Source organism: Leptonotus elevatus, chromosome 11, assembly GCF_054856555.1.
Source record: "Leptonotus elevatus isolate MCC_2025b chromosome 11, RoL_Lele_1.0, whole genome shotgun sequence".
NCBI lineage: Eukaryota > Metazoa > Chordata > Actinopteri > Syngnathiformes > Syngnathidae > Leptonotus > Leptonotus elevatus.
The window spans coordinates 13974181-14000228 of record NC_141249.1 but is presented as its reverse complement, the minus strand read 5'-3'; the positions used below and the strand labels follow the sequence as shown (position 1 = coordinate 14000228).

The window sequence follows — 26048 nt, the reverse complement described above, 5'->3', positions numbered from 1 at the left end:
CGAGACAGCTGGCAGATAGCGATCGGCCATTTTGTAAGCGCCGCCGCTGTTGCCAGGCGGAGGTGGTAGGAAAAGAAAAAAACGAGGCGCCAGTCTCCCCGCGTGCCAGGAGATTGGCGGTTGCTACATGCAATACTGTAATAACAAAAACAATGGTGCAATCACAGAGCACTATGAGAGGAGATACTACTTGGACTTTATCACACAGTAACGACGAAGTTTGATGCTTTTGCCACCTGCCCAATAAAATAATCCACAATCTTGGACAGGGATGACAATTTTTTTCTTAGATACATAAAAAATGGAAAGGGGGTGGGAGCGATATCGCCCTATGTTTATACATAATCTAGGTCAACATCTCGAATAATTGTCCAGGTCTTTTTACTTATTCGACAACAAATTAAATGAACAAGAAATGTCCAGTTGCCTCGATTCAACATTTAGTACGTGAATGACAATCTACAGTACACAGACATAAAGAGATTTTTTTTTTCTTTAGCAAACATATGAGTTTTTATTGACATTGTGAAAATTACCTAGGGCAAATATGCTTTTAGGCTAACGATTTGCTAAGCAGTTAAACATTATTTTTTTTAAACACACTTGGTGTTATCGATGAATAAGCAAAAAATGTTTTAATATGATATATTTGTAATCTATTATTTTAATCAAAAACATTTATGATATCTTGGAAAAGTCAACTTTATAAAACATTTTAAATAAAAAATTGTGTGATATCTTGTAAGATATATCCCCCCAAAAAATCATGTGAACATTATTCATTTTTTAATCAATATATTTATTTATTTATTTACATTTTTAAAGGGTTATTCAAAATAAAAGGTATGATATCTTGCAACATTCAACTTTCCTCAATTAATTTTTTTAATTTAATGTCATCTTTAATCTTACCTTCTCTCATAATCGTCTGATATGGACCATGTTTTTAATTATTAGAAAAGACAATAGGCCAATAAAATCTGTGCTTCAGGCTGCAAATGGCCCTCAGGCCGAACTTTGGACCCCAGTGATAGATCAATTAAATCAATAGATAAAAGACAAAAATCAGGATCAGATCTAGATTGAAACTGGTATATTCTCCATTTGATTGAAATCGTTGACAGTGGTAGTACTATTTCACTCATTACAAAAAGTGTTTTCAAGAATTATGACATCACTCAAATTAAACAGAAGCATCCTCGAAAGATTCCCTGATAAGGCAATGCAGATCGAAGCCCAAACAAACCAATGCTGACATAAACAACGTTAAGTGGCATTAAGGTACTCACCAAAAAAGTAGGAAATCTCTATGTTGAGCTTTCCTGGACTGATGTGTTATTTTCCATCGCTCAACTTGTCTTCACATTTGGATTTGTTAGGGGTCAAAAAAAAAAGAAAAGAATAGAAGAGTAAGTCTTACTATATAAGGGTGGAAAAAGTCTGCTCATTAGCGGCCATTCGTTAGAAATGAGTAGTGGACTTCTGCTTCCACACGGAGAGGAAGCGCTGAAAGCCCTCTTCTTTTCCTCCGCTCCACCTTCCAGATCAATACTGCACTTCCATATCCTCTGAAGGCGGCTGCTCTTAGTGCAGCTCAGGAAATATAAAGCAATAAAAAAAATACAGCAGATTGGTGAAGAAGTTGTCCTTTCATCCGAGCCCGTGAGATGAAGGCATATTGGGCTTAGATGGAGCGTCCTGTTCATCCCCCCCCCCCCCCCCCACCTCCGTGAATCCTAACGGAATCAAGAAGAAACTCTTGCTTTTTCCCACAAATTTGCTTCTTCTTTTTCCGCCTTTGCGTCCCGCCTCTCAGTGGCAAAATGTTTATCGAGCCGCACAAACTCCCTGCGGGCCGAGCCCACACCGCAACATCCATGTGTGGGGCGGGTGCAAGGGTGAGGGCTCTGGCCCAGGACTTGTTGGAGGAAGCTGGGAAAAAAAAAGATGGAGGTGGGAACTGGCGGTCGGTCCCAGGGCTCCGAGGGGCCCGCAGGCGGTTCTGGCCAACCTCTGCTAGCCTCTGTATTGATTTGACAGCGCGGAGGCTCCTCGCCGGCGGCGGCGGCCGCCTCGGCTCGCCCGCCTCACCTGCATATCTCCTGGCTCCGGCCCGCCCTCGCCTGCCCACTCGGCATGGCCCCTGTCGGCTCACCGGGACCCCTGAACGCAAGCGCCGGGGGGCCCGCGCAAGGAAGGCAGCCAGCGAAGCCCGTCACGGAGATCCACAGATGTGTTCACCTGCTCCGGGTTCAGCCGCTTCCTGCTAAGTCTTCCATCCAGCCCTCCTTCCACCCACACTCCCAATCCTCCTCTTCTTCTTTTTCATCTTCAGCCTCATCTCTCTGCAGCACACAAACACAAGGGGAAAAAATGGTTAATCGTAAGTTTTGCTGGAGTTGAGCGAGAGCTCAGGGGTGAATATTCTGGCATCGTTTCCCGGCAGGCAGCATGAACCGGCTCACCTCGAAGGGCAAAGACCGCACGGATTGGAAGGCTGACACTTAACATGTTCGGGTTTTAGATAGCAGTGGTGAGCCAGCAAGGTCTTCTCGACCGGCCTAAACTCAGAAGCACTGACCGACAGTTACAAACGAATTGCTAATATTTACTCCATTAATTTATTCACAACTGTTCATTCTCTTCTATTTTTAGGGTTTGTCTTAGCTGCACTGCTTCCAGTGCATGTATGTGAATTCTATTTTTTGTCCAATAAGATTTCAGCCTTTATATGCAGGGTCTTCAGAATCAGTAGCGATGTTGATCCAACTATATTAGCAATGGGACTGTTTTCTACACATTCCAAATTCTCCTCACAGGGCCAACTAGCTGGCCCAAAATATACTCAGCATTTTTCAGTCCTCTGATTGGCTGGTCAGAGCAAATTTGTAGTGATCTGCACACGTTAATACTTTTAATAGTCGCCATCTTTGGAAGAGGCGGGCATAAATTTAACTACGCTATCTACATGCTAAATTACATTTTGTCACCACTATTTTCCACTTGACATTATTTGTCATGTGACTCTTCTTTTCCTCACTAATGTCGCCACATATAGTATGTACGCACAGTCGTAACTGCCAGAACGGACTCACTACTTCCCCTTTTTAGGACTCCTTAGCTGTTCAATAACCTGCCTGACATAAAATGGCACACCAAAGGACTCTTATCTCTGTAACAGCGTGGCCGATATGTAATAAGCAAACTGAACACTGAGCACTGTCAAACGTTGGAATAAAGAGGGGGAAAACATTATCATCACAGTCTGGTAAAAGTATGTTAAGGCCCCACTGAAGGCCCGGGTACCAAATGCACAAGCCACCACTGTTGGATACTGACTAGCAGCTTGATTACGCAACTAAATTAATCAAATTCTAAATTTGACCTTTTTTCTACCCATTCATCCATTTCATATACCACTTATCCACGTCAACCCATTCACTCCCAGCCATTTTTATTGAAGCAACCCCCTTCGCTCCCAGCTGTTTTACTGGATTTTGACTGATTTTGCAAGGCCCACAGAATATTGTGTTCTATTGCTATAAAAACATGGAACCCACTAAGAGAAAGATTAGAGTCTCTTCTTTCATCAGGAAAAAAGTACATTTCCATTTTGCAGCAATTAGCATTAGAATATAGCTAAGTTTCATCATTATTCACTAATCTGTTTAAAACAATGGGGAAAATAGCCTCTTTTTTTTTTTTACATGGTCCTGGTTGATCTCTTATACTCTGCTGCCACCTGCTGGCCATCTTTTTTATAACTATCATTGCTTTAAGCGTGCTCTTCAGGTCAGCGGCTGCATGAAAGCCTTCTCTATGCTCTAGCATTAAAAAACATTAAAAAAACTTATACATCTGTTTTTGAGACCATGGCAATATTTAAAATAGACCGTTTTTATACGTTTTTGGGAGCAAATGAGTTAAGGCCGCAGGTTTGATGCAGCCTATCCCAGTTGACTTTGGGCAAGAGGCGGTGTACACTTTGAACGAGTCACACTGAAAGCAACAAAATCCGAAAACAACATATTTGTCTTTGCCTCACTAAATTCAAGCAACAATCAACAACAACAGCATACAAAAAAACATCCCTAAAATTAAGATTCAAAAGGACCCATTAAAAATGTTTAAAAGAAAAACGTTCCAAGGAAAGAAGTAAATTGTGTTGACGCCAAAGAGCGTGTGAAGGAATGGAAATGTTTTGGCTGCACCAGTGCTGCTCCAAAGAAACGTTGTCAAAGAATCACATGGCAGCTTTTGTGTCATCTCGAATCATTCAAATGGCTCCAGCAAACTCTCTTCTTATGATAATAGCAGTTTGGTGGCGGTGGGTGCGTGTGGGGGTGTATTTCTTAAAGGATTCATACTTCCATTGTGTGAGACGGAGCCAATGCCAAATTCAACCCCCTCTCTACCTCACCACACCACAGCAACCAAATCAAATGGCTTCCAGAAACAGAGCGCTTTCTCCACTTTTAAACAAAACAAAACGCTGAACAAGCTTTCACTGGAGCACACAAGTAAAGGTTTGGATGGAAGTTGCAAGAGTGGCCGAGTACGAGAGGCAAGTTTAAGAAGGGGAGGGGGGGGGGGGGGTTGCGGCGGCAGGGTCCGAGGGGGCACGGATGTGGGGCGAGGGGGTGCGCTGCGTGTCTCAGACACAATAATGCTATTCATTGGGCTCAGACATGGGTGTTAACTCCCCTCTGACCGAGCACAATGGGCCTGAGCGGCTTCCAGGCAGGCCTTGGTGATATTGTTAGTTCAGGGCTGCTTTGTGGCCACCGCGGGACACAGCCGACGCATTGTGGGCGTGCGGCAGGATGGATGGAAGAACGGACGGATAGATGGATGGATGGAGGGAGCTCAGAGAGGTGAAAGGCAAATGGAGAGTTTGTGTGTTGAAGTTGAGAGGACGAGGGGGGGGGAACGGGGTCAACGGGCCTTTTGGTGCTGCACGTTGCCATTGGACTCGCACATCTTGGAAACATGTTCTCGTGAGACTTTAGTAGGGTTTGGGACAAAAACAGACACTGATTTGTATAGACTTGCGTATATTTTTGTAATCATATCAAGTCTTGAATCAATCAATTAAAGGAGGATTGGTCTGCAATTTTAATCTAGTCTTGCGGGGCGCTCGCCGAGATGCTCGTTCGCTCACGCAAAATGTGAATTGGCGGTAGGCTTGCGAAATATGATCTCTCTGAGCCACCGTAGTGTGTGTGACCACTAGTCTTTGACCACTAGATGGCGCTAAGTGTCCAAACTTTTTCTTCCGAGGGCCGCATAGAGAAAAAAATCGAAGGATGCAGGGGCCACTTTGTTGTTTTTGTTTTTGGATTTTTACTTTAATTTATGAAGTTCATTAAAAGCAGTCAAAACAGGTAATTGCATATTGTTTATATAATACAATGGTTTTTTTTTAAACTGCTACCTAAACAGATTTCTATAAGGCAAATAGTTTAGGATTGTAGACGATTTTGGGGTGGTCAGAGACCAAGTAACAAGTAGAAAATATCAGTCCTTACACTAAACAGCAGCTGAATACTGCATTCAGAACCAAAACGGGAGCAATCTGCAGTAACTTGTGTGAAAAATGTGATACATGCTCACAAAAAGTGAAGGGAATCATTTTTGCTTGTAATAATTAATTACTGATATTTTTTTATCCACCACAGTGTTATGAAGAGAAATGTTGTGACTATTTGATTGAGTTAATTTTAGAAACACCAAATTTATTAGTAGCAAATGTCATTTTTAGTATATCCCGCGGGCCACAAACGGTTTGGACACCACTGCTCTAATCCATCCATGGACCTAGTCCTCTAGCGGTACTCCGTGCCTATAACTAAAGAGCTCGTCCGGGATTTGGACCCAGGACCATTCACACCCGACGCAAGAATCATGCATGTTAGACTTTTTGAGTACAAACAATGCACTGCATGTGCCAAATTCCCGCCACTAAGTCCACTACTGCAAAGTTTTAGACATGAACTTCACTAGAGGTCTAATGCCCCGCGAGAGTGTCTTTAGCCATTGAGCGTGGTGCCCCTTTCCCCCAGGTGGCAGTGGGATAGCAGGGATTACACTAGTCAACCAGCGTAGGCAATGATCTCCCCTCCTGGGAAGGGAGGTTCAACCTTTTCTCCAAGCGAGATTGAGGCAGTCAACTGATGCCTAACTCAATTAAGGGCAGGAGAAAGTAGCGAGAGGGTGAGGAACGGACGCATGGGATGCTGAGGAGGGGGGCGAAGGATTAGAGTCAAGCCGGAGGGCGATCAAAATCTCAGGTGTCCTCAGTACATAACTCACTCCTGGTCCCTAATAATGCGCTGTAAAACTATACAAATCCAATGACAGAAATCATCAGATAATCCTATTAGACTGGACTTCCAACGAGGGATATTTAGGGGACAGTTTGTGCTATAACTGAGACACTTCTGCAACACTTAACAGGGAATTGGCAGTGCTGCGGATTCAGCGCACCCAATCACATTTGCCAGTGAAAGGATTTAGCAGGCAGGTTGGATGTACCAAGACTCCTTTTTAGGGGCATACAGACAAGTATTCATCCATCAAAAATTCTAGACTGCTTGCTCATATTCGGGTCAAGGGTGGGTCAGTTTGGGCGAGAGGCCGGGTACACAGGTACGAATGAGAATTACAAACCGGTTCCAACTCGTTAGATTCTCAGGAATTGTTTGATATGTTTCTTCACAATGCCGAGTGTCGGCGTGGGGATTAAGAGTTGAACGCCCTCGAAGTTCACATCCTAAATCTGCTCCCGGTAGGAAGTTGGAGGAGTCATTGTACATCCCGTGTTGAATATTTTTGCAGAAATAACATGACAAGATGGCACCGGTGAGGCTCTTGCTTTACCTCCCCCTCAGGTCCTCCCCCCTCGCTTATCCCCTTGCCAGATAGGAGTGCTCAGCAGCTCCCCGATTGTTATTGATCCTGAGAGCGAGCCAGTAGGGGGGAGTCAGTGACGCTCTCCAACTCTCTACCCATTCTTTCTCCCATTCTCTCTCTCTCTCTCTCTCTTCTATGCAACTTTCCTCCCTCTTGCCCTATAACTTCATTTATCAAGGTTAAAGAAGTCTTATGAAAAAGTTTAAAAAAAAAAAAAGCAAGAGGGGGTTGCCTGGATGCTATCTGACTGCATGAAAGAAATCCCCTCCGGCTGCTCCAACAGAGGAAGATGACACACACACACACACACACACCCACACACACACACACACACACGCACACACGAGCACACTTTGTGCCTTACAAGCCAGCTGCAAGTGAAAGTAACAAGTAACATGTTCAAGTTGACAGATAAAAAATAAATACATTCATTAATTTGAAAAAAAATCACTATATTTTACAAATCCAATCAATCAGTGTCTAACAAAAAGTATGTATCTCCAAATGTTGTGACCTCATTTATTACAAAAAAACATTTATTAACTTAATATGATTAGTTGGTTCTTTATTTTGGACACGTATTTTCTCTCTCTCTCTCCCTCTCCCTCCATCAATATATATATATATATATATATATATGCGATCTGTACTGTCTCTCAAGTGCTCTCTTCTTATTAGCGTGACTAAAAGATGGACAGCGCGGCCCCAAACTTTAGTTCACTCAAATCCAACACAAAGCCTCGGGGCCTGTTAACTTGTAGCTCGCTCATTTGCGCACAAGGAGAGAGCACATTTATTAGACAGCGTAGTTGCCATTGTCTCCTGTTCATAAAAAGGCCTGAAAATGGCTGAACACGTGTTGTGCATCCTGTCCGCCATTGTCTCCGCGGCCACTCGACTCTGCAAAGGCCTGATTTGCACTCGTGAAGGCAAATGCACACAGTGCGCTACAAAGCCGCACCTTCCCCTGCCTTTGTGCGCCCTAATTGCCACAATGCATCTTGTGGCGGCTAATTGTGTCGTTTGTTAGTCATTGTCTCCTGCTACACAATTGCCTCTTCTTCACACGGGAGGACAACCGGGCACATGAGGAGTGGGCATAATGTAAGAAGAAAGTAAAGATGCAAAGGTGATAACGAAGGAAAATTAATGACATTTTACATGATTTATTTAATTTCATTTATTGGATTAGACCTTAAATACATTTTATTTTATTTTCAAAATAAACAATGAAGATTGTCTGAGATGGATTGAAGCATAGTGGAAAAGTGGACTGTGGTCTGATGAGTCCACAATTCACATTGTTTAAAAACTCAGCATCTGTGATGGTATAGTGGGATGTGCAACATGCACATCTGTGAAGGCAATATCAGAAGGCGGCCATGTTGTCACTTGTCGAGTGAAAATGGCATCGAAGTTGCTCAGGTTTCAAACAACAACCAGTTACAGCTCAGATTCAGAAAACAGGCGACCTGTGATTGGTCGGAGCCCTGAGCAACTGTGATGTCATCTTCAGTCGACAGCAAGTGGCAAAATGGCCGCCCCCTGAGATGGATAAAACGGCTGGATTTTGCTGCATAACTCATATTCCATAAACGTAATATTAATCAGAATTTCATGTTTGGACTAGTGGGGTCACATAAAACATATTTCTGCTAATTTTCCCTCCAGAGCAAGCCAAGGAGGACTACTGTGTTATTTAAGTCTCACCTATCAGTGTACATTTGTGCTATAATGAAGTGTAAACAGATGGTTTTAGACAGACCCGCCCCCCTCCCCTTCCTCTTTACCTCCCTCCACTTTTTACATCTTTTGTGACGCCGCCGAAAGAGTTTGCCCAGACTGATTTGGTGCGACGCATCCATCTACATTCCAGTTGCTAGGCAAATCGCCGCAGCTCAGCTCGTTGTTCAAGTCCACGCGTTGACCTCTCGGACCAGACTCTTCCCAACGCCAAGCACTCGGCACCCCGACGCCCCCCCCCCTCTCCCCCTTTGCCTTCCCACACTCAAGTTCTCGTGGAGGCGCTGACATGCAGACAAGGAGGGTGACATCATGGTGGAAAGAGACATAGAGGTTGGTGGGGTAGGGGGTGCAGTTTTGAGGGGGGGGGGGCACACAATGCAATAGGGCATCTGGCAATGGTGGGTGGTGGGGCCCTGGTTTGGACAAAGCCTTTAGACCACCCCCCCCCCCCCACCTTCCCATGCCTGTTTTTTGAGAATATGATCATAGGTGAAGTGCAACATCTAGTATGATGCATCACTTTAGAACAACTCTTTTTTTTATTTATGTATTTAATGTAGCTTTTTAACCTAATGACATATATCAGGGCACAATATTAATAAGAAAGTGGGGCTAAATAATTTACAAATCTAATCTAATTGTGATACCCCCTCCCCCCAAATATTGTGATTGTGATGAAATTAAAGAAGAAGAAAAAATGTGCACAAAAAGGTCACAAAATTACAAATTAGTGAGTATATATGTGCTTTGAGCATAAGTAATATCCTTTCTTTTTGTTTAATTAACATTTCAGCTAAGAAGCTTTGTGTCTGTTAATGCTCATGTAATAATGTGCCTGTGTGCATACACACAATAAACGTGTGTGTGTGTGTTGCGCGAGGCCTCCGTGTGTGTGTATTAGCCATGTGACTTGACCCTGGCAGGCTGAGGCGGCGTTCGTGCGTCTCGTCGGGCGTGGGAAAAAGGGGAGACCTCTTTTCACAGCTGCTCCGGCCGTTGCATTGAACCAATAGAGGGGACCCCACCGCTCGCCCCCTCCAAATACCCCCAAACTGCGTCCACCCGCCACTAATGCCACCCTCCCCTCCCTCCTTTCTGCTCCCGCTCCCATTCAATCTCCAGCCTGCTGCTTTTCAGCGCACCCTCGTGCCTCCCCTCCTGCGCACCCCTCACCATCCATCCATCATCCTGCTGGACCATGCCATCACGATAAAGTTGCTTATTTCTTGTTTTTCTTTATTTTTTACTTGTTAAATCACTACTCCATCTTTCTGTAATATAAGATACAATTACATATTTTTATCTTGCAGTTTGGCTAAAAGAACAAGAGAATAGATACCACTACTTTACTTCGCAAGATTTATTAATTCACTGTTTAACACATTTAAAGAGCATCATAATATACCAAGCCCAGATGTCAACATTATTTCATTTTATTTCAATTGGTGTTTTTCTTCCAATATTGTTTGGCTAACAAGTCAAAAGTGGCACAAATTAGAGATACAGTGGTGCCTTGAGTGGGGTATATACTTGGATTTCCCTATTAAAATCAATTGTAAAAAAAAAAACACCAACAAAAAAATTACAACATATTTTTTGCATACTCTTACATATTAATTTATCATAGAGTAATAACATAATCAAATATAATGTAAAGTGTTAAGCAGTTTGAGCATCGTGATTTCATGCTTTAATAATTCCGTGGACATTGTGCTGCTCCTTCTGGTGTGCGTGCATGCCTTGACCAGCAGGGGGCAAGTATAATGTCGACAGACACACAACATGTAGATTTGAAGAATGCGGCAGCAAAGAGTAGTCTTTGTTGTTTTTGGCAAAGGATAAATAATATAATAGTGAGTATTGGTGTCTGTTGTCATCTGCGTTTCGGTCGACTTGTTTTCATTAGATTATTATTGTGCTCGTTAGGCTTGTTCTCATCAGCCCGGTCCCTTGTGTCAACCAATCCGCTCACTTCAGTCACGCATGTCTTGTGCAGGTGTTCCTCGTTGTCTCGTCAATTTGCTTGTAATTAGTTTAATGGTTTCTTTCAGTCTTTATCGGTTCATTTGTTTCTGTTGATGTTCCTACTAGTACAGTATTTCGATTCCTCCGTGTGCCTTGTTTGCCTTTTGGGGGTAAAAGCAATCTTTTTTTGAGCTTCATCCAGCTTTGCCTCCCTGTTTCCCGCAATTTAAGTCTAACAAAACCACGAACACCTTCAGTTTGTGACAAATGATCTGTCTGTATTTAAATATAAGTTGTTTAAAGGTTTAAAACTACCATGATATTATTGCTGATTTAATTAGCCCGTTTAAGGTGTTCCCCATTATGTGTTAGCAGTAAGCTAGATGTAAGGAAATGCTAGTACGGTATATAGTTTACTAGTGAAATGTTGTTTAGTTTTTTTATTTGTTTGTTTGTTTTTTATGTTTAAACTTCAACGAAGAGTGGCTTTTAGCAGCTTGAACCATTTGGTCATTTTTTAAAGAATTGGTCATTGTCTACTGCTTGTGAAATTTTCTGTCGCCATAACACTAGTAACTCCAAGTTTTGTTCGCAAATCAGTCTATGGTACCACTGTAGTTAAAATTGTAAGATTAATTTATTCAATTTAAATTATTATATTTGAATTTCTTCATAAGTGTTAAAGTTGACAAGTGCAAAAAGACTACCAGTTGTGAATATTGTGCATCATAAAATCCTTCCTCCAATCGGCTCTGCAGCAAAAAGACTTTAATTTATGTTAACATACGCTGCCACTACTCTGCGCGCACACCCACAAAGTGCATTCATTTCAAGAGATTTATATCCTATCAAGAAGCATAAAGCAGAGGGTGTAATTTAAATCAACTTTTAAGAACAGCCCAGTGAGCTGGGTGATGCATACAAAAAAAAAAACGGTGAGAAATCTCTGCAGGCGGTTAAAAGCAGATTTAGGAGGCCGTGACAATACTCACAACCAGTGCGCTTAAACCTATGAGGGAGTGCTTGATTTGCTGTGCATTTAAATCTGACAAGTGTACTGTGAGCGTGCACACATGAGACTCAGAGTGCAACGGTCACCGCCGCACACGCCCATGTGCGCATTTTTAAGCGAAAAACCCCTTAAAAGGTCACATAATGTGCAGAATAACTCCAAGAGAACCTCAGGAGGAGTTCTGTCACGTTGCCCTGCAAATACTGCAGGCATGTTGGGAAGGGAAGGGGGGTGGGGGGGTAAGGGGGAGTTGGTGGTACCTTGTGGCATACAGTAAATTTGTGTTTGCGTGTGTGTGTGTTGTGTAGCCGAGAACCTGAAAGGACTCCATCTCCCTTGGCCAACGCGCCATGACGGTGCGGAGCAGAGCACTCCGAATTGGTTTCTCTGGGGCGGCTGAGGGCTGGAGAGCTGATTTTGAACGAGGGTGGAGGATGGGAGCATAAAAGAGGGGTGGAAAAACGAGTGGATTTCAGGATACAAGGAAGAGAGGGTGCACGGGGGATTGGGCGGATGCGAAGTTGGAAGGATGCAAAGAGGGTGAAAAGATGTGATGATAGAGGAGGGATGGTGGGATGAGAAAATTTGGACGATGAAAACGAGTTAGGTAAGAGAAAAGGACGCGAGGATGCAAAGAAGGATGCAAGGATAGAAGCACAAGATGGTAGCATACTAGCAAAGAAGGATTGTATACAATAAGAGAAGGACAGAAGGAAAGAATGATACAAGCATAGAAGGATAGAGGAAAGAAGGTTGCAACGAGAGAATACAAGGAAAGAAGGATACAAGCAAAGGACAGAAGGATAGAAGGAAAGCAAGAACAATACAATACAAACATACTTCAGAAAGACAAAAGGAAATAAGGAGACAAGGATGAAGAGATAATAGGAAATATTCTACAACAAGATTGGAAAGAAGTACACACAGGGAAAAAAAACAATAGAAGGAAACGAGGATAGAGGGATACAAGGATAGGATAAAAGCATGGAAGGATAACAATGAAAGAAGTACAAAAGTACAGGAGAGATGGAAGAATAGAAGGAAAGAAAGTGAGAGAGGTACATGTGGCTGTAGTTGGGTTTCTATCCACCCATTTGTATTCAAATTTTCCAGAAATGCGAACATAAAACTGAATGGAAATGCTAGAAATTCGAAAAAAGGTTTTTACGCTTAGAGGGGGTGGATTTTGAAGCGTATCGAAAAAAAGAAAATGCTAATTTTGGCTACGAAAACATGTTTTGCGAATAACCGCTCGCATTACCGGATACACGTCGCACGTTTTGACCGGATATTACGTGGAACGTACGTTTGTAGTCCCAAAGCGATGTCGGACGATAAAGTAAGGTATGTTTTGGGGGAGGACGACAAAACAGAAATCTTTTTGGAATATTAATTCAATGACTGCCAGCCCAGTTAAAATAGATTTTTGACGTCTATAGTCGTCAATGGCACTGAATGAGTTAATCCTATTTTAGATGGAAAACAGCAAAGAAACGCTACGGTTTATCAAGAATTACGAAAGAAAACTCATACGACGTCATCGCATGGTCATCTTCCTTTAAATTACTGGTGGATCACATCTATGATGTATACCGCCACCTACAGCGGCGGAGTTCCCTCTCAATATTCGCAAAAGAAGAACAGATGGAAACAGGCGTAAGTCCCATGTCCGTTTTGCGCATTTTCCGTAAATTTGCTTAAAAAATTCGAAACAATTGGATGGAAACCTAACTAATGAAAGAAGTACAAAAGGACAGGAGAGAAGCAGACAAGTACGGAAGGTTAGAAGGAAAGAAAGTGAGAGAGGGAGGAACATGTGCCTGTGAGATGAAGTACGCCAAAGAGAGTGAAAAAAGATGCTTGGTTGATGTGTAAAGATTTCATTTCAGAGCGCACTTGACTGCGTGAAACGGCACACAAACAACACACAGCTGCACTGCCACCCAAGTCTGAAGGTAGACCAAAGCGTGAACACCGTGTGCGCTGTCACATCCGCTTTTAACGCATCTCGCCGTCAAGACGGAGTCCCGTTAACGGCTTCTCAAGGCCGAGTTCCGAAGCGCCGCTCGCTTGCATCAAGCATATGGAGGATGCGCTATCGACTGAGCCCCTTCACGTTGCGTGGTCCGACGCTACGTAGGAAGATCGTCACGGGCGGCGGAATCTCCTCTGATATTCGCGTGGCTGCCCCCCCCCCCACCCCCCTGCCCCCCGAGGAGCAGGAGGAGGTTCATCTAAAACTAGGCCGACGCCACGCAACATCATCCGGCCCCCTGGAGGGAATTCAAATCAAATGGTTTCACTTTCTCCTCAGATGATGAACCTCTCCCTCTTCCTCTCCTCGCTCCTACTCTAGTTTGTGGGAAGCGTGCACGAGGCGAGTGCATGGCGCCCTCGCGCCTGTTAGCGTAGCGAGGCTAATGTTCCGGCTTGTGGAGGAGACGAAGGGAGATGCTAAGGAGCGGTAATGCAGAACAAATACTGTTCATAAAATCTGTAATTGAGTATTTATTTTGCTGGCTTTCTTCATTTGAAACAGCTAAGGTTTTGAGCTCTCGCTTAGTGTTTTTTTTTTTTTGCTTCACAGCTGTCATGATGTTGTAAAATAATAATAATAATAATAATAATAATAATAATAATGTAGAGGCTAAACTACAGTTGAGATCTTGATTGATTAATTGAATCTGGAAAAAAACAAAACACAAATGGGCAAAATTTTATGTTTCAGTTGTTATCATTAACTAATCTTGTGTTAGCAAATGTTAGCAAAGACATTGTTAGCAAAGCAATGGGATCAAGGCAAACGTGCTGTATTTTTTATTCAGCCGTTCCGCTACAAGCAGTTTGAAAGTTAATAAAATAAGGAAACTGTCTGTGTATAGTATAGGCATGAGCCGATTACCGGTTATACGGTTTACTGTAGTTTTAAAAAGTCAAGGTGCTAATATACTGGTTGTCACCGCTAAAGGTCAAGGGGTGTTTAAGCAAGGCACAATATGATTGGCTGCCTGCAAAGTTAAGTACACCAGCTGCCTCTTTGAAGTTATTGCCTCCAATTATTTTTTTCTCAAAATGAGGGGTGAGCAGTTACGCAAGACACTTTGCAAACTGTGATGCCTTTTTGTTATGATGATTAATGTGCATTGTCCTTGAAAAAAATGTTTTTTTACTTCTGTACTCAAGTACATTTGAGAGTCTGTAGTTTAAAAAAAAAAAACTTTTTTACTCAATACTTCTGCTTTTACCAAAGTTGTATTTTACAGAAGTACCTGTACTTAAGTACACGGTGTGAGTACTTTTGCCACCTGTCCCTTCTCCTTGCGGTTTCATCCTTTCATCCGCCCTCGAGAGGCTGCAGGCTAGCTAGCACTATAGCTGGGCCGACGGCCCCTGATATGAAGCTGTATGAAGCATCTGTACACAGTGTGACACAGAGGAGGTAGGAAATGTTCCAGAAAAGGAAGGAAATACTTTATTTTTCCAGATGCATCTTGTAGCGTACTGTCCAGTGTAGTGAAAGCAACACAGGCATGGAGGTGCATACTGAAATGTGTCTGACTGTCTGTCTGCGCCAAGGGCCACGTTTGATCTTAAAAAGGCATTATTAGTATTTGGTTTTAAAGAAATAGAATAAGACAAAATGTAAATTTTTTATAATAAAATGAGAATCCATTCTCATGTTTATGTTATTATTTATAATTAAATTAATTGCAATTGATTAACCTTTTCAATGGTTCATTTCATTTAGAAATATATATATTTTTAATTTATGAATTATGTATTTTTTCATTTATCTATCTATTTATTTATTTAAAGAATACAACAAATATAAGTAAAATTATTCAAGTAGAATGGTAAATGAATGCCATTAACTCATTCCCTACCATTGACGGTTATAGATGTAAAAAAAAAATTTTTTTCAACAGTTTCTATTAGTTTAACTTTTTTTTTCTACTTTTGTTAACAAGAGTATGAAAACCTAGATTTTTTTATTGTACATTTAGAACAGATAGAAAATTTGTGATTAATCGTGAGTTAACAATTGAATTCATGCGATTAATTATGAGTAAAAATTGTAATTGCCTGACGCCCCTAATTTTTTAAAAATCATCTCGTCAGGCGATTATTTTGTTTTATTGTAATTAATCGCATGACTTCACTAGTTAACTCATGATTAATCACAAATTTGATATCTGTTCTAAATGTAAATTTTCATACTCTTGTTAACAAAAGTGGGAAAAAAATGTAAACTAATAGAAATAGTTCAAATTAATTTTTTGACGTTTATAGCTGTCAATGGCAGTGAATGAGTTAATATTTCATACCTCTGTATAATCTAAACATAATAATGTGAAAAAAAACAGCACGCTGTATGTGGCCAAACTACTTAACCGCTCCGATACTCTAAGGCGACTTCTTACGTCTCCATAAAGGGATCATAATACTTAGATGACACAAAAGGATTCACCTTTGCGTCTTCACATCAACGAAGAGCTTAAAAGACTTTGATCACACAAGTAAGTGCAGCGCATTTCAAGTATGACCTTGACACATTTCATATAGTGGAACCACTCAAGTGTCTGTCTCGGAACATTCAATGAATTGGGGGAAAAAAAATGTAGAGGTAGCACCTGTAAATCATACGTGACACATACCTCACTAGAAGATAGTACTCACTGTACTATTTTGGGTTTTTTTTCTTTCGCTTTTCTGCCTTTTTAATATTTTTTCACAGTCACTAATGGTGTACCCCCTTACTGAATATAACGCATTTAGAGCAATAAAAACTGGAATGCGACTGAGTAGGGCACAGTTGAAGGCAAAATAGTACAAAATCTTCCACATCAACAGTGAAGCAACAACAACAACAAAAATCCTAACGGTCCACCATTTCACAAAGTTTCATCAAAATGTTTGTGTAATCTTACAAAAATACTAACACATATCATAACACTTCACCCATAATGCACCGCAGGCATGTATGTCCTCTCACCTGCAATGTGAAGAAGCCTTTGTGTTGATGAAAATCTGCTAGTTTTGCCATTTTGCTTGTAGGTTCACATACATACAGGCCTGCTGATTGGGGATGTGTTGTGTTTCTCACAAATACCTGGAAGCAAAAAAAAACCGCATTTATAAGAAAAAGGTCTCATTTGTGAACATGAATCATATGCAGTAACTACATGTGCAGCACGCTATAATATATAACATTTAAGCGATGCTATACATATTTAATGTTGTATGATAGAAAACCAATCCTTTTTTTTTGGGGGGGGGGCTCCTCCTATTTTATATTATTTGCCAGTCTGTTTATTCATTTAGGATACAACTGCACCATATAGTGACATTAAAGCTGCCGTATGCAATACTCTGACAATATAATATTAATCTAACAATAAGCACTGTATATAACATAAATGTTAACTCATTCACTGCCATTGACGACTATAGACGTCAAAAATGTATGTGAACTATTTCTATTAGTTTAACAATTTTTCATTTAATTTCATTTTTTATGAAATCCAATTTTTTATTGTACATTAATAACAGATATAAAATTATCATGCGATTAATCACGATTAAACGGCCCTTATTATTTTTTTTTTTTTTAGTTAGACCCGTCAGGCGATTAAATTTTTTTTAATTGTAATTAATCACATTCCTTCACTATTTAACTAACGATTAATCACAAATGTTATATCTGTTCTAAATTTAAAAGAAAATAACAATTCTAGGTTTTCATACTCTTGTTAGCAAAAGTGGATTTTTTTTTTTAAACTAATAGTTAAAATTAATTTTTGACGTCTATAGCCGTCATTGGCAGAGAATGAGTTAATAACTGTAAGCAGAATATTTGCTTTGGAAGCATGACATCCAATGCAAAAAAACTGTACCAAATGAAGTGGACAGTAAATGTATTGACGGTAAAACAACATCTCTCCTTGTGACCTAAAATGTTTCTTGCAATTATTTTAGCTGCCAATACTAAATGGATGACAATTGGACTCACACACGCACACACACTGAGAGGCACACAAGCAGCGCACTTCACAAGCGATTACACAAAGTAGTGCGAGATTACATCCACCGAATATCTGACGTCCTTCGCGGATTTAAAGCCGGCTTGTCAGCCTTTCAAATTCTTTCCCTTGGTTCCCTCACATGGGTCAGAGCCTGTTGCTAGGCTACCAACCCCGGAATTCACAAGTTCAGGGAAAAGGGTTTATATATATATATATATATATATATATATATATATATATATATATATATATATATATATATATATATATACATTTCTATTTTGGGGATTAAATTAGTCAATCCCACACATTATATGGCAGTCTGCAGTGTGGCCTGTGCTTTGTTTTCTTGTGTAGCAGCATATAGTTCTACCTTTATTTTACTCTGCGGAGGTGGGGAAAAAAATGGGCACTATACCAGCAGAGGTGTACAAATAACACCCTAGAATGAATCTAGATGCCGACGCACACATTGTACAATCCAGAATGAGACATAAATGTGATAACATCTACAGTATATAGCAGGGCTAGGCAACTTGAAGCCTGTGGACTATTTAAGGCCCGTGAAAGCATTTGATCAAAACTGCCTTTAAGACCTTAAGTAAATAAATAAAGCCTCTGACAAACTATTATAAAAGGTCCGACATTTACCTACAAATCTTTGTAATCGTTTGTTCACTTTTTGAAGTTATTGCAATGTAAAGTGTTATGTCATAGATCGAGGGTCTCAACTCAATTCATGCAATTGCTTTGTGTATGTTTTCGCAATATCAAGTATTTCACAAAAAAAAAGGTTCCTTTTTTTAAAGCACAACTAATACATTCTTCTTAATCTATATTAATAACAGTTTAGGACATTAACGGTACTTTAAACAAGATTGGGGAGATTGGAGATCTTCCTGGCAGGTGTTGAAAAACACATGACTGGGACAGTTTCCTTACATTTGGTGGTACTTCAGCATTACGTTTTGCCAAAAGTTGTCATGATCCTGAACCATGGTAACCCATAAGTGATTAAAACAAATAAAATACTCAAAACGGCCAGGGCAATGACACAGTCAAACAGGAGGGGGCAGTACAAACATGAAACTTTGATGTCAAGTAAGGGGGCCACAAATGGCCCCCGGGCCATGAGTTTCAGACCCCTGATATAGGGACAGTGAGTTTTCTTCCATTATAGTGCAAATGCTGGTCCATATTAACAATTATAGCATAATCTGTGCTTATATTGTTGGGTATCAACATTTACAGGTCTATTTAAAACATTTCTCCCAGATAATGCTAAATAAGACATTTTAAAAACAGTTATTCCATCACTTTCAGTATTTAATCCCTACAGGTTTAATCACTAATTGCTCAACATAAATCTGTTCACTCGTTGCGATAAAAAAATATTCACAACCAAAGCACATGATTTGGAATAAAAGACAGCATAGCAATAAAAATGCTAAAAAGCAGACATGGGAAGTTGAGTAATCAGTGACGGAGACAATGCAGCGTGGCAGGTGTTGGTAGACCAGACCAGATCAGACCAGACCAGACTCCATCTGGTGCTGAGGGCCTGAAGAGGGCCCAGACAGACACATATATTAATGTGGGAACGCCGACGTCTAGCCTGCCTGCCTGCCTGCCTCTCCGTCACTCGCCAGACTGAATTTCAATCTCAAAGCCGCCCCCAACCCCCTTTTCCCCCGACCCCCCTATTTATTACCCCACAGCAATGCATTCATTCCTACCACAACTGGGCAAACACTATGTGCGGGTGCATGTGCAGAGCATAAACAGTATTGTCAAATTAAATGGCGCTATAAATTCGTTATCTTGGTGAGGCGATAATCCCATTAAAGGACACACAAAAGGGGCACACATTAACACGCTTTTAGGTACTTATCAAATCATAAAGTACATTATCGTGGATATTGAAATTCCAACTCAGAAATGGCATTGAATTCTGAGATGCACAATGAGGCAATATTTTTCATAAAACTGAAATAAAAACCCGGGAAACAGTTATATTTGTCATTTACATTTTACTAGAGATTGTATTAAGCAGACACGTGGCATGCAGTATATGAGGCCTTCTAACATGACACGTGAAGTGGATATAAAAGTAGACACACCCCAAATGCCAAGTGTTTTTTTTGTTTTGTTTTTAAAGAGACCATGATTAATTTTACTATAATCTGTAAAATGTTTTAATATGGTTGCAGAAGTGCACACACCCGCTTACAACTGATGTGGTTATGTTCACAACTAAGCCATCACATTCAACCGCCAGTTAAATGGGAGTCAGCACACAGCTTCCACCATTTCAACTTCTTAAAGCTAAATACATTTCAGATGTTCTGGTTGTCTTGTCTTTCAGTAGTCCCACTATTTCACTATCTTATTCATGCTCATCTCTCAGCATTGACATTCTCTAACGACAGTAGCATCTGTTTGGATGGTTGATTCAGCATCCACGTGTCTGCTCGTCTCAGCATTTACACATCTTTTTAGTTGACAATAACTCTACAAATGCTAATCTTTTGGCGTAGAGGCCATATTTGAGGGGACTCGCAGAATGTGAAGTATTTGCATTCACACGTATTTTTAGAAAGGAAGTACAGTTAATGCTTCAGCCTTAATATTGTCTTATGCATTCAAACTTATCTCAAAACAAAAAAAAATCCATTCTGCGTCCATTTTGCGTCTCTTAGCATCACCAACAATATGGATCTTGTTTCTCAGTATTATTTTTGGACAAACCAGGGTGTGAATGCTTAACTTTCAGCGCCAACGCACTAATGACAAGACCAATTTGTGTGAATGCCATTATTGAGGACCTAAATATCTATTTATTTTAACATTTCTATGGACAACAGAATTAGCATCGATGCAGATCGCAGCATAATTTTCCTATGGACAATTGCAACAGCTATAAGACTGACGCAAATAAACATACACTGACGCAAATAAACATACATCCTGGTTACCGTCACATGACACGCAAACAGCACCATCTTGCTAACGCTAACTCCTTCGCCACTATGTGTGACTCAGTGACACGACACTTTATAGAAGCTATAGCCGCAGCTCTATAGCAGCTCCCGCACTGCACTGTGGCTTGTTTAAAATTCAACAGGCCCTTCTAACACAATACAATACATCCTGAGCGGAACCAGGAGAGGCTTTTTTTTTCCTTCTCGGATGAAAGGAAAAGAGTGACAGGCTGCATCATAAAAAAAAAGTAGACTGACCCCGGTGTCTCTCTAATCTTGCCTCTCAAATCATACAGACAGGAGATTTGTGTATATAGCTGGCACGTGATGAAATACTGCAATATAACATACAGCGATGCTTGGGAGTGGTTAAGCATGTGGCTACAGGGGACCAAGGTTTGATTCCTTGGACCATAATGCGTTCGCACTACTGAGCCTGGTTAAATGTTAGCCTCCATGTTAATGTAGGCCAAACACATACAGCTTGGATCCGGCTAAATCCTGGAATGAAGGGGCTGAATTGTTGATTCTATACTTCCAAATGACTAAATGAAAAAAAGGGATGCAATAATTAAGATTGTGCTTTCAATTGTGGGTTAAGAATGGTATCAAACATCCCTAATTATTTTTTTCAATAGAATTGCATGGCGGGCCAGATCATATTCGGCCCATAAACTTTTGGCTGCACACCCATAGAATAGACCTAGCCCTACAGTGAGCACATCCATTAAGACGACTCCTCGGGTCTCCTGGTGTTCGATTTAGGTGAACGGTATAAGATTTTTTTTTCTAATAGGTTTTCTGGTGAGCTAACAAACACACAAACGCACGCACGCACACACACATACTCACCCACACACACAAAAAAAAAAAAAAAAAAAAAGGTATGTATGTATGTATGTATATATGTATATATGTATGTATATATGTGTATATATATATATATATATATATTTAAAAAAAAAAAAAAAAAAAAAAAAAAAGAGCAATGATGATGACATTTCCGAATGAACAATACTGAGCTCTTAAAAAGAAAAAAAAAAAAAAAAAAAAAAAAAGACGACTCCAGGAATTTGATGGCACCCAATGCAAAGTTCCATAATAACATTTCCAAGAGAACGAAGGGCACAGGTGCATTTGTTTCCTGCCTAGACAGGTAGGATGGTTTTAAAGTAGGAGTGTGCTGGTGTAGTGGACCAATCAGAAGCCTGACACAACCGTGTTCATGTCAAGCCCAACATACAATAAGGCAATTGAAAGAATAATAACACAAGGCATGCATGCGTGTTCAAGTGAAGCGGCACCTCCTTCATGAATGAAACCTCCCCCACGGCGTGCCAGTCACTCCACAAATGCATAGCGCCATGAAGCCCCCATTTTTTTTTGTATATTGTGCTCCAGGTTGCGCGAGAATATATCACTGTACATCAAAAAAATGGCTAAAATGTATGAAGGAGGCGTCTTTTCCCCCCCACGCGATCCACGCGGTCGACGTTTGGCGTTTCTCGGTCCTCCATCACCACCATCATCCTCGTGCTCGCTCCATCCATCCTCGCAGCCATCCTTGACGTGACGTCCGCGGGATTAGTTTCTACATTCGGTTCTCTAGCTTTATGATATTGCATAAACTCATACAGCTAGATAACCAAAGAGAAAAACTAACCCACATCTCTCTTAAAGGAGCCGCCGCCGGCACCGACGCTGCAGCGTGTTGTGGTCACGTGGAGAGAGCTTTCTTCCGCCCCTCCCCTCGCTCACCTTCCTTTTTTTAATCAGACAGTTGCGTTCACGGGCCGTCGTAATTGGCGTTACTACACGGCAATACAAGCCACGCTTGTGCAACCCCGCCGCAAATGAACGCTGACGACAAGTGCAGTCACGGAGGCTGACATCAGCACGTCGGTGACGTCACACGCACCTGTCGTACGTCGTCATACACAAACGCGCGGAGATAAAGTCCGACGCGTAACCCCACGCGTGGGTCGTAGAGCCTTTAAATCATCGCAACAAACAAGAAGCATCAAAACGTGTTGTTGCGTTAAATGCCACCTTGCATCGACCCCATTTTAGACAAACAGGCGCGCGCGCGCGCACACACACACACAGTGAATTCATCGAAAGTTACTTATAACCACGAGTTGTTGAACACCACAAATATACAACAAAAGCAGCTACATGTCAACACAACATAACAATAGCGTGTGTAATATAGCCTATTGAAGTCCATTCCTAATATTGCATCAATATTGAAACACATTACACTTAAAAGCATGACGTGTACATTTGTCTTAAATGTTTATTTTTGTGAAAAAAATAAAACTATTGAAGCCATTTCATTTCAATAATTAAAAGTATTTTATTTTTATGACTACGGTTGAGATCCACCAGGCTGACAGCGGGTCTTCCCTATCATGCAATCCGAGATAGGAGTCTCCCTACCCGGCCTTACAAAGCCGCGGTGGCCGGCGACCCACGTGGAGGTGGGTCGTTGGTGCCGAATTATTAAAAAGCCTGCAAACCACCAAGCAGCAATGCAGGTTTTAGTTTTAAATAGCATATTTCAGGCTACTACACCTATACAGCAGTTCTTGTGAGAAATAGGCCACCAGTGAGCAGGCATTCTGCCTTATGGAGAAGCAATAGAGAGTAAAATAATAAATAGTGCCTTGGGCTGCATACTAATATTTAACGATGACAAAAATGACTCTAAAATGATCATAAAGGTCCAATAGAGAGAGCAAAATAGGGTTTAAAATGTAAATGGGTTAACACATCCCAGAGGATCTTACTATCTTACAATAATATTAATAGTACTCATATTTATGTAAATTAAAGAAAGCAACAAATCTGTGACTTAAGTGATTATAGACGAGACTAAACATTAAACACATTTCCTTCACTAGTATCTTGCTTCATATTAGTAATATTAATATTTTCCGTTTAATAGAAATAGAAAGCTGATGCTAAAAGGATATGAGCAGAACGTTTAAGACATTAATTAAGATTATATTGTTTTGCGTAGGCCTATAGCCACAAATAATTAATGAAGATTATTAATTCTAAAACATACATACATCTTTGTGTGTGTGTGTGTGTGTGTGTGTGTGTGTGTGTGTGTGTGTGTGTGTGTGTGTGTGTGTGTGTGTGTGTGTGTGTGTGTGTGCGCGCGCGCGCGTGTGTGTGAACAAGAGACCTTTCTTTAGATTATTTAAATTTCCTACATGCATCAGAACTCGTAAGGATTTCAATAAAACATACTTATTTATATGTGTATTGTTTATTAATAATTGAAAAATGAGCCGGAACATAACGTGAATTATTTCCAATTATGTTAAATTGAAATTTGCATTTTTTTTTTTGACTGACTACTGGGGAATTTATATATCTATATGATTAAAAAGTACAGGACTGTACTCAGAACGTCATACGCCCCCAAGCTTTACGTCACATCCCTACAAATACAGAAGCGTGGGTGTACGTACATACACACCTTCGTCTATGTTTCAAATGCTCTCTTGTGTTTTTACGTAATATTCGTATTTGTTGTCAGCAGTGCACTTATACGATGTGACGTAAAGGATCTGAAAACGAGAGGCAGCGACGAGGGAACGATACGACCACTGTCCAGGGTGCTGAAATTAATTTAGGAAATACACGTGCATGCACACGAAATGCTTTTATATTATAACCTTTAAAAATAGGTCATAAATTGAGCAAACTAATTTCAAAACACAATATAACTATTTAAGAAATATTGGTAAGTGTAATTCTTATTTGTGTTTTTCCTGATTAAACTGTATTATAAAGCTTTCATAAATAAAGTTTTAAATCAGCAAAAAAACGTCGTATAGGCTTTATAAAAAAACAACAACGTAAATGTTAAAAAATGATGCTTCAAATCAGTTTCATTAAAAGTATTATCAGGTTCTTTGACAGTTTGTTGTAAGAAACTTGGCTCTGTAATGCAATTATGTGTTACTGTTTATTCTAGTTACATATAGTTGAACTATATTTCACAGACTTTCATCTGTTACACAATGTAAAAAACGAAGAACAAAAATGTTTAGTTTTTCCCATTAGTGGAAAAAAATATTCTATAAACGTTGTCAAAAGCCAACATTAAAGTTTAAGAATTAAATAAAGTAGTCAGTTTGGATTATGAATTATCAGCAAATATAAACAGCCTCATGATTTAGCATAGAGGTAAAAATGCTAAAACATTTTTATAATTCAAACTAACTGCCTACGTGTGTCATATTATATTTTTATTTGATTTGTTAATTGTATAAAATGATTCCAAATGTATAGTTTATGACCAAATATACGTGTTATAACGTACTTTTGTATTGTATTGGATATTTCTATTGAAACAAATGCATGATAAAATAGAAAATGTAAATTAATTAGAGTAAAGTTGGTAGATTCAAAAATAAGAAAAATTGGGTGGGGGGAGGGGGGGGTCAACATCAAGTTCAACAACGTGCTTATTATTAGCATCACAATACTGTCTGCAGGCACACACACGCGCGGGTGCAACGCACGCACGCACGCGCGTACACACACGGGAGAACCTTTTCCCATGGTTCCGCTAACAATCACACATGTTCGCTCAGGTTGGCACAAAATGGACACCGCCTGGCATTGACTTGCAATTGTGACCCATTAAGAAATCTCAATCACTTTTTTTTTTCTTTTTTTTTGAAGAAGAAGAAACACGACTTACATGCTGTACGGTAAATCCATCCTATAACGGTTTCGAGCCCCTTTTGTAAAGTTGTTGTATCGGGAGCGAGACAAGCATCCGTTCTATAGCGTCACGTCAACTTGATCCAGTTCGTATAGAAGAAGGCGCCATTGCTTTAGCTTCACTAGCATCCACGCAGCATCTCGTCCAAGTCCTCGGATGAGAATGTGCGTGGGGTGGACTCTGCGTCTGGTCCTCCCCACTCCTTCTCTCTCGCTCTCCCTCCCTCCCTCCCTCCCTCCCTTGCTCTCTCTCTCTCTCTCTGACGTAAGCCGGAGGCTCATTCCAGGTTTTAGAGAACATTCTAGACGCGTTCTAGAATGAAGACCCAATACTGGAGTTATAAGGAGACAAGTCGAGAGGATGCTGGTATAGCGACCAAAAAAGAAAAAGGAAAGAATGAGGCGAAAGAGAACGAGCCAGAGAGCAAGCGAAAGACGGCACCCGGTGATGACGTCACTCACCAGAATAGGCTCGTCCAATGAAACGTGCCCATTTTTTCTTCCATTGGGGGGTATAAAACACGTTGTTTCACTGAAAATAATTTTAAACGATTTTTAATTTAGGTTTTTGGGATTATTATATATTTTTTTTTAACTTAATTTAAGGCTTTAAACAGAAGGTATTTTGCATGCCATATATATATATATATATATATATATTTT

General features: G+C 40.5%; 1 long non-coding RNA gene across 1 annotated transcript in view; it reads right to left on the bottom strand.

Moving 5' to 3' along the window:
- LOC147165948 (uncharacterized) overlaps nt 1-25578 on the bottom strand; it is a 41209-nt gene extending 15631 nt beyond the window's left edge. The window contains exons 1-3 of the long non-coding RNA XR_015096489.1: nt 25363-25578; nt 16629-16745; nt 1290-2345 (exon numbers count right to left, since the gene is read on the bottom strand). This is a non-coding gene — a long non-coding RNA (uncharacterized LOC147165948). The remainder of the gene's footprint in view (nt 1-1289; nt 2346-16628; nt 16746-25362) is intronic.
- Nucleotides 25579-26048: the final 470 nt, after the last annotated feature.